The following is a 10,011-nucleotide window of genomic DNA, read 5'->3' on the forward strand; positions in this document are numbered from 1 at the left end:
CAGTAAATGTAGATGTAGGATGACTAAAAAAAGGATTCAGTTGCCTCCTGGGTCGGACAGGGCGTGAGGAGTTCCAGAGATTACTCTGAAGTGTTTCCACGTCCTGACCATGTGAACAGGAGGTAATTCTGCAATGAGTTCAAACTGTTGCCTCATGGGAGCGGAGTCCTGACTAGATCTACCAGGACTACAGCAGGTGTACATGAGGTCACAGTTTATTTTATGGACATAGACTCTTAGGTTAGTGGGTGTTAGTGATGGGTCTTCTACTTTCACCTTCTTCCTATTCACACTCTGACTATTTTATCTTTTTCTTCTAGTAGGTTAGACATTTTCTTTTTCTTTTCTTTATCAAATGGTAATAATAAAGATAACAAATAGATTATATGGTAGTGGTTTCACCATGTAGTAGCAGCCCGGGTCCACGGCCCTAGGGACGGGCAACTCTTTTATGAGGCTAAGAAGGCTGAAAAGTTTCTTTAGTATAATGGAAGGGCCAATGTTGCTACATGTAACTAATGTAAATTACATTTTCTGTAAATAGCCTGCTTTAGTTTTTCAAGGCAGCAGGCTTTTCAAGATGTAATAAATGAAAAAAAAAATGAATGTCCCTATCTACTATCTAGCGAAACCACTGCCAAGGGAACGGGCTTGGAAAAATTAGCGGGGAAAGAAGACCCTGTTGAGCTTGACTCTAGTCTGGCACTGTGAGGTGACATGAGAGGTGTAGCCTAAGTGGGAGATGGCAACATCGCCGTTGATGCGCAATACATGGGCCTAGCCCTCTTAGCCTCTCCTCTCCTGCGGTCTTCTCCCCTTCTCGTGGGCCCGCTGATTTTCGCAGAGTGGAAGACCGCACCAGGGGCTTGGGGGGGTTACCAGCCCCCCCTCGCATTATCCCTTTTAAGTTGGGGGCAGCAGACAAGTAAACAAAAGTGGTGGCCCTTCCACTGAAGGTGCCACCCCAGCTTCCCCAGCTCCTAGCCGGCCAACCGGCCGTGCCGAAGATTTTGTAACTGTTGCAGCTGTCTACGCCTGTAGTGAGTGTCACCGTAGCTTCACCACCAAGAACGGTCTCGGGGTCCATCGCCGCCGCCAACACCTTGCGGCTGCCAACGCGGAGATCGTCACGGAGAGGCATCGCGCGAGGTGGACGGAGGAAGAAGTCCTGTCGCTCGCCAAGGCAGAGGCCGAACTGTTCCTTGAGAGGGACGCCCGGTTCTTCTTTGTCAATCAAGAACTTATCAGGATGTTCCCCGACCGAACGCTCGAGGCAATCAAGTGCCAAAGGCGGAAAGCTGCCCACAAGTAGCTTGTCCGCCAATTCATGGAGGCGCTTGAGATCGGTCGCGGGGAAGAGCCGGCGTCCCGCCGGGGAGCAGCGAGCTCGCTGCCTGACGCGGGCGAAGTCGCTGCGCCGCCCGTCGACGCAGCCGAGGACTTCGCGGCCGCCACCACCGGGCCGCCGCCGGAGGGGCCGACTGACGCCGCCATCTGGGAGCATCTGGCGGGGCTACCTGCTTCCGCCCAGCGTTTCTATGCCCTGGATCGAGTCATTGGTCTAGGGCGGGGCACGCCGCCCGATGTCATCCTGGGCATGTTCCCCGATGCCCTTGCGTCGGTCAGGTCCAGAGGGGAGAGATCGATCACCAGGACACAGCGGCCGCGCCAACCATCTAAGCGGCCGCCTGCCGCGCCGCCGACGCAGAAGCGCAAGCGGCGCCGCTGGGAATATGCGAGAACGCAGGATACCTTCCGAAGGTCGCGTGCACGTTGCGTGTGGGCCTCTTGGATGGCACCCTGCTCCAGCCGCCACCTGCCATCTCTGGTCTGCTGGACTTCTGGGCGGACCTCTTCACTAAGAAGCCCATCTCCACCGCGGGCTTCATTCGTGACCGCCTCCTCCCGCACTCGGAGCCTGTCGCTCTCGAGCGCCTATGGGGGCCGGTCACCCATGAGGAGGTCGCCGCCGCGTTGCCGCCCAGGGGATCAGCGGCCGGGCCGGACGGCCTTACCCCAGCGGAGTTGCGGCGCCTGCCGCACGAAGTCCTGGTGAAAGTGATGAATCTCTTCCTGTTGGCCCGCACCCTTCCGGAACGCCTGCTTCGCGCGCGGACGTCCCTTCTCCCGAAAATGGCTGCACCAACATCCCCCGCTGACTTTCGCCCCATTACGGTCTGCTCGGTGCTGGCGCGGACCTTTCACAAGGTTCTCGCGTCCCGCCTGATGCGCGCATGTGCTGTGGACGAACGTCAGCGGGCATTCATCCCTCGGGATGGGATGTTGGAAAACACTTTCATCTTGGACACTGCTCTCACCGACGCAGTTCGCTCCTGCCGCTCTGTCTTTGTGGCATCGATCGACGTATCTAAGGCATTCGATTCGGTAGATCATGCTGCCCTTCGCCCCGTGCTGAAGGCGCATGGCCTGCCGGATTGCTTTGTCAAGTATGTCGAGCGGTGCTACGAGGGCAGCACGGCAGTGATAGCGGACGGCGCCGGCGTGGGCGTGTCTGTGCAGCCAGCACGGGGCGTTCGCCAGGGCGATCCCCTCTCCCCCCTCCTGTTCAACTTTGCGGTGGACTACGTTTTAGGCCAACTGCCCTCCCACATCGGAGCTCGGATCCTCGGTCGCAGAGTCAACGCTGCGGCCTTCGCAGATGATGTCTTGCTGTTTGCAGCGACCCCGAGGGGCTTGCAGTCCCTCATCGATGCAGCTACCGCAGCCCTCGCCCACCTGGGGCTGCAGATCAACGCCCGGAAGTGTTTCACCCTCGCCTTAGTCGCGTCAGGGCGCGAGAAGAAGGTGAAGGTGGACAGCAATGTCACCTTCACAGCAGGCAATACCACCATGCCTGCCCTGCGTGTGGGTGAAACCTTCCGGTACCTGGGGCTGCAATTTTCCACGGCGGGTCGCTGTGTCTTCAATCCACGTCGCCACCTGGTGGAGCAGCTTGACGTCGTCTCCCGAGCTCCGCTGAAGCCGGAACAGCGCCTCCACACTCTCACCAACGTACTTCTCCCTGGCCTGTACCATGGGCTGGCCCTCAGCCGCACCCGGGTGGGTGCCTTGAAGTCGGCCGACGTCACCATTCGGGCCGCCGTCAGGAGATGGTTCCGCCTTCCGGCGGACACCCCCCTGGGATACTTCCACGCTCCTGTTGCCCAGGGGGGCCTCGGCATTCCATCTTGCCGTTGGATGGGTCCAACGCTCCGTCGGTCCCGTCTCCTGGCGCTGAAGAAGATAGGGCCAGCCTGCGACGGTGCAGGCCTGGATGAGGTGCAGCGTGAGATCGAGGTGCTGGAGCGCCACTTAACGTGGGAGGGCCACCTCCTCAAGTCGTCAACGCACGTTGGGGAAATGTGGGCGGCGCGCCTACACATCGCCATTGACAGTGCGGCGCTGTCATCCTCTGCCGCCGTCAGTGGCCAACATCAGTGGGTCGCCGACACCAGTCGCCTGCTATCTGGGCGTGAATACATCGACGCCCTCCGCGCCCGCATCAACGCCTTCCCTACGAAGGCACGGCGCAGTCGCGGGCGGGAGGCGGACACCAGATGCCGCGCGGGGTGCCAGGCCGTGGAGACCACCAACCACGTACTTCAGGCTTGCTTTAGGACGCACGGGTCCCGGGTCAAGCGCCATGACGCTGTTGTGCGTTATGTCGCCCGTGGACTCGCGCAGAGGGACTTCAATGTCTCCGTGGAGCCCCACCTCTGAACACCTGAGGGCATCCGCAAGCCTGACGTGGTGGCGCTCAAAGACGGCATCGCCAACGTGGTCGACGCCCAGATAGTCGGAGACCATCTCCGGCTCGACTGGTGTCATTACCAGAAGGCGGCCTACTACGACACGCCGTCCATCCGGCGTGCCATCTCCAACCTGCACCGTGACGTTGAGGAGGTGACTGTGTCCACCGCGACGTTGAACTGGAGGGGCGTATGGTCTCCAGCGTCGGCGAGGGATCTCGCCGCCTTAGGCTTCCGACCCCGAGAACTGGCGGTGCTGAGCATCCGTATACTACAGAGCTGCTGCAAAAGTTACAAAATTTTCGAGCGTATGACGGCTCCTAGTCCGATGCAACGTGTCGGCGTCGGCTAGGCTGCTGGTTATTTTCTTCGCCTTGACTCCTGGGGCCTATCCACAGGAGGAATACTCCGTCTTTGTTCTTTCTTCCTTTGTGTCTTTAAATTTGTGTGTTTTTCCGCACGTATATTTGTACATTAGTTTTTAACTTTTCTTGTGGTATCGCCCTGTAAGTCCCCACCCCGGTGGTGGACATTGGCGAGGAACATCTGCCACACACCATGTATATGTATATGTGTTATTCAATTTCATTGAATAAAGACGGCTATGTAATAGCCAAATGCCTCGTCATCTAATTAGTGACACGCATGAATGGATTAACGAGATTCCCGCTGTCCCTATCTGGGGAAGCTGGGAAAGCGGTCTGAGTGGCGCCACCCGGGGGAGGTGTGTTGCCTCCCGATAACTGGGTTAAAACCGCCAGGAGACCCTCTGATTCCCTGAAAGTTTTGCCTTCAGCAGGGCTCAGAGGAACCTGAGTGGGGCAGGGACCATAATGTCCTATCCCGTGGCCTTGACGTGGCCCTGGCGCTCAGTACCCCCACAAGATGGGGCGAAGCTAACACGGGAAGGGCCGTCCATGCATGACGTTAAAAGGCTAGCCCTTAACTGGTTGCAACCCACACTGGTCCGCACTGGCCCACCGTGAATTATCAAAAGCGATGGGTGAGACATGGTCAGTCATGATCCCCCGGTACGTGTGGAGACCCTCCGGGGAACGTAACTCGGGTTTGAGTGCCGCACCGTCTCGTTGATGTCAAACTCCACGTATAAGACCCGGACTGACTCCTTTAACACCTTCCGGGCTGCGTTGATAGGTGTGGGTTGTCGTTGTGTCAAGGCAGGACGTAAAACTCCCGTCCTGGCAGGACGTTAAATGCCCCCAACCCAAGCGAAAGCAAAGGGTGCATGGCGCAGGGGAAGCTGCGTTACAGGAGGCATAACAACTGTCTCTCTTGAGTTGAGCGCAGTGGCTGGGCGAGGGTATGAGGGTAAGTCTTACGACGATCCCGGAACCCTGCGGTCCGGCCACTGCAGTTCCTCACGTCATGGACGACGTTAAAAGTCCCCCAACCCAAGGTGAATGGAAAGGGTGCATGGCGCAGGGGGAGCTGCGTCAACAAGGACATAACACCTGTCCTGATTTTCCCGCGGCTGTACTCGCTGGGGAGGGATCGTGGCCTGAGCCGGCAAAGGCTCAGCGCCATGTCGGGGACTTCGACATGCTCCGCCAAACCAGAGCGTGGTAACATGTCCCTGGCTAGGTTAGATGGGGCCAGACCCCCGAAAGTCTGGTGGACCGACCCAGCACCTGGGTAGGGCTGGGTCCAAGGCCTTAGGGTGGAAACTCGGCCTAGTAGGGGGCGAAGGCCGAGAGGTGAATCCGCCTCTCCGGAATGCGCTGGGCATTTGCCGGGGAGGGACGGGAGAAATCTCCAGTGGTACAGTCGTGGAAGGGGACTAGTGCGCTGGAAACGGCGCGCTAAACCCGGCAGCTCACAAAGCTCTTGTTCCAGGGGCGGGACTGGTGAGCGAGCTGCATTTAGCCTCCCCCCATGCCAGAAGAGCCGGTCTGGGGAAAGAGACGGGCTCTCAACTTTTTTGGTCTCTCTCAGAAATCATGGCGGTAAACACAGAGAGAGAGACTTCCGAGCGATGCGATGCTAACGCAGACACTGAAATAAAGGGCGCAGCCGAAAGGCTAAAGGAAATAAACGCGCTACTAGTGACTGACAAAGGAAAGATGAGCAATGATAGGATTAACGAGATAAAGGATAAGTTGGCCTTGTGGGCAATAGCCCAAAGCCAACTAGAAGGAAGAATTAAAGAGTTGGAACGACAAAACAAACAAATTACGACTGAAAGAACAAAGACATATGCCACAGTGGTGGCAGGAGGACCACAGAAACCACAAACAAACATGAAAGAGAGTATAGAAAAAGTGACAGCGAAGCAAGGAGTGGCGTTATTTCTGAAACCAAAAGAAGGACAGAGTGTGAAAGAAGTGAAAGAAATATTTACGAGAGTAATAAACCCAACCAAGGCAAAAGTTAAAATAAATAAAGTAGTAATAGCTAAAAATGCAGTAATAGTGGAAACCCCCACACAGCAGGATAAGAACACGATAATGGGGCATAAAGACCTACAGAGATCTGTGATATGCGAAAAAACAAAGAAACGATGGCCATTAATGACCATATTTGATGTTTCGAATAGACTGACACCAGAAGAACTAACAGAGTGCATTCACATGCAGAATTTCGAAGAAAAGATGAGCCTACAAGATTTCAAAAAGGAATTTAGACCGAAATTTAGGATGGGGAAAAAGGATAGAGATACGGGCCATCAAGTAGTTGAAGTCTCACCAACATTAAGGAAAGAACTTATACAAAGTGGAAGAATATATGTAGAATATAGTTCAGTGGCGGTCAAGGACTATTGTGTGGTACCCAGGTGCCACAAATGCATGGATCTGGGCCACGTTCAGAAGTATTGTACTTGGGGTGACCCCACCTGCGGTCACTGTGGAACAGATAATCACAATAAGAAAGAGTGCCCTGAAAAGAACAGGCCGGAAACTTGTATACCATGTAATCGAAGAGGGAAAAGAAAATGTAGAGCACCAAACTCAAAAGAATGCCCCACATATCAGCTTTTACTAGGAAGACTAATACAAAGGACAGATTATGGAGAGTAAACCCCAAGAAAAAAGAAAGAAGCACAAATCACCAAGTAAGCAATTAAGGGATACACTAAGGGGCATAAAAATCAGGGAAGCAGTAGGGGCAAGGGAACAGGAGGCAAAAGGGACCACAGGCAAACAGCTTGAAAATAAGGGAACGAAAAACAACACACAAGATAATAAACAACACACAAAATGTACAGCACAAAACTGCATTGCTATAACCCCCATTAAAAGAACAACACAACTAAAAATATACCACCAAGAAACAATACAGAGGATAGGAAAAGAAAAACAAAAAATCACAGATACACAAGTACAAGCTGTAAACACGAAAGAAGTACAAGTACAAACACAAGGGCGACCTCGGTCGCCCATTTTTTATGACAGGAAAATGCAGATGGAAAGTAGGGATGGACAGTCAGAGGTGCCAAAGACACAACGGGAATCATCCATACAAGACAAGAAACAAAACACAATGCAGGATGCACAAGTGCAGACATTACATATGGTAGATGCACAAGTACAAACAACGAACACAAGAGAAGCACAAGTATAAACAGAAGGGCGACCTCGGTCGCCCATTTTCCACAACAAAGAAATGCCGATGGAGGGCAGAAATGGGCGACCAGAGGCGCCCCTGACACAACATTCCACACCAACACAGAGACAGAACAAAGACATAGAAAAGAACAGTACAGGAAAGAAATACGGACGACCTCGGTCGTCCGTTTACAATGAAAAGAAACTGCCGATGGAGGGCACAGACGGACGACCGAGTTCGCCTAAAAGAGATCAAGAAAATCAGAGACAAGATAAAAGCATTCAGTCAAGCATGAGTGTCACATACAGGGCAATGGACCCTAAGGACACATATAAAATATGCGAAAACGCTCTGCAGATGGCAAGATTAGAAGAACCTGGCCTGCTAACCACTGCACTTAGACAACTAGTGAGAGTGGGGCACAGAAACGGCTCGAGAATTACTTATCCAGCTCTGGCGGATGTCGACTGCATTCAGTTAGCAGCGGCAGGAATTCCAACGGAACATGAACAACTACAAAAAATAGTAAAACAAGTATATGAAAGACGAGGTTTAAAATTTAATCTAGATAACATATATACGCAAATGGTAACAACATACGGCCGAATAGGGTTCGACCCCAACAAAGAATGGCCAGCAGATCATTTCCATACATATCACCCATAATGGATCTCAGAGTTCTCCAAATAAATGCAATGAGAAGTGCACACGTAAACTATGAATTACGCAAACTAGCGGAAGAACACAAAGCTGATATATTAAGCATGCAAGAACCGTACTCCCGGGAGGGTAAAATCCCAGGAATGATAGCTACAGCACAAGTAATTATGAAAGGAGACAGACCGATGTCTGCAATAGTGATTCTAAATAGAAATATAAAAACAATAGTATTAAATCAATTCACAAATGAGCATATTGTAACAATTGAAGTACAAGCCACTAACACAAAATGGTATTTGGTATCAATTTATTGTCAGCACAGAGAACCGATAACTATGTATTTAGAACAATTAAAAGTAATATGCAGAACATTACAGGGCTATCAAGTAATAATTGCAATGGATGCAAATGCAAAGTCATTCCTGTGGCATAGCGGAGAACAAGATGAAAAAGGTCAAGAATTAGAAGATGTAATAAGTGAATTAAATCTAGATGTAATAAATACACCTAGTGAGATACCTACATATTCAAATAGAGCAGGGGCAAAAACAAACATTGATGTAACACTGGCGAATAATGGGGCTAACAACAAAATAGATAATTGGGAGGTACTGGAGAATGTAACAACTAGTGATCACAATTTAATCAAATATATACTAAAAGCAGAACAGAGGGTAGTGCCACAGGAATGGCTTTCAGAACATGACTACAAAAAAGTAGACTGGGAAAGACTCTCCCGGGAGTATAGCCCGCCAGAGCTGGATGAGGATCTCGAGATTGATGAGATAGCGGAGCAGATAGTTAATAGCGTAAAGGAGGTAATTGACGCAGTCGTACCAAAGAGAAGCAGAGTCCAAAGCGTGCACCCGGCACCATGGACTCCAGAACTAATTGACCTACGTCAGGCAACGCGCAGGGCAAGACGCAGGTATCAGCGCACATTCAACCCACAAGATAGAGAATATAGACTAAACATATACAGGCAATACAGGGAGAGATATAGAAGAGAAATCATAGATGTGAGGAAAAGAAGTTGGGAAAATTTCGTAAGAAATAACTTAGCAATGGATCCCTGGGGAAAGCCATATAAGCTAGTAAGGGAAAAAATAAGAGCCCCAACAGTCCTATCATCTATAAGAATACCAAATGAAAACAGAACGACCACAACCAGACAAGAGACAATAACGGTGCTCCTCCAAGCCCTGCTACCGGATGATGATCCCACTGAGGACACACCGGAGCAGGCAGCTATAAGAGAGAGAGCACAAAGAGAATATAATAACAACATAATAGTCTACCCCTTCTCACCGCAGGAGGTGGTAGAAGTGATATCAAACTTAAAAAGAGGGAAATCTCCCGGACTCGACAGGGTTACGGTCGAGGTTCTTCAGGCAATAAAAGAAAAAATAGCTCCAATATTGGCAAGTATTTACAATAAATGTTTGGAAAGAGGCACTTTTCCACTAAGATGGAAAAGAGCGGAAGTAATAATACTTAGGAAGCCAGATAAGGATCCAATGGAATGTAAAGCATATAGGCCAATATGTCTGTTAGATACCATGGGCAAAGCCCTAGAAAAATTGCTCTGTGCGAGACTGACCGGTCATCGGGAAATGGCAGGGATGCACGAGTGGCAGTTCGGATTCCGCCGTGGAAAATCGACGGAGGACGCCATCAACACGGCGGCCGAACTTGTCAGCTCGTCGACCTGTACATATGTTCTAGGAGTAATGGTGGACATCTCAGGGGCGTTTGACAATTTGTGGTGGCCAGCGCTGTTTACCTGCTTGCAGGAAATGCAGTGTCCGGCAGCACTATACAAATGTTTCAAGAGCTACTGTAGAGACCGGGTGGTACAGATGACGTCTCCGAATGCGGTTGTGACTAAGAACATCTCTAAAGGATGTCCACAGGGATCAGTTTGCGGCCCCATATTTTGGGACATAAATATGGAGCCGTTGCTGCACTCCCTGCAGCAGGAAGCATCAGTATTGGGGGCCGTTGCATACGCGGACGACCTGCTAATTCTAACGCATGG

The 10,011-nt window shown here is 51.4% G+C and overlaps 1 long non-coding RNA gene across 1 annotated transcript in view; it reads left to right on the forward strand.

The window, feature by feature from the left end:
- The first annotated feature begins 606 nt into the window (after positions 1–606).
- LOC126474989 (uncharacterized) overlaps positions 607–10,011 on the forward strand; it is a 12,199-nt gene continuing 2,794 nt past the window's right edge. The window contains exon 1 of the long non-coding RNA XR_007586627.1: positions 607–712. This is a non-coding gene — a long non-coding RNA (uncharacterized LOC126474989). The remainder of the gene's footprint in view (positions 713–10,011) is intronic.

The sequence above is a fragment of the Schistocerca serialis genome, chromosome 4, assembly GCF_023864345.2.
Source record: "Schistocerca serialis cubense isolate TAMUIC-IGC-003099 chromosome 4, iqSchSeri2.2, whole genome shotgun sequence".
Classification (NCBI taxonomy): Eukaryota; Metazoa; Arthropoda; class Insecta; order Orthoptera; family Acrididae; genus Schistocerca; species Schistocerca serialis.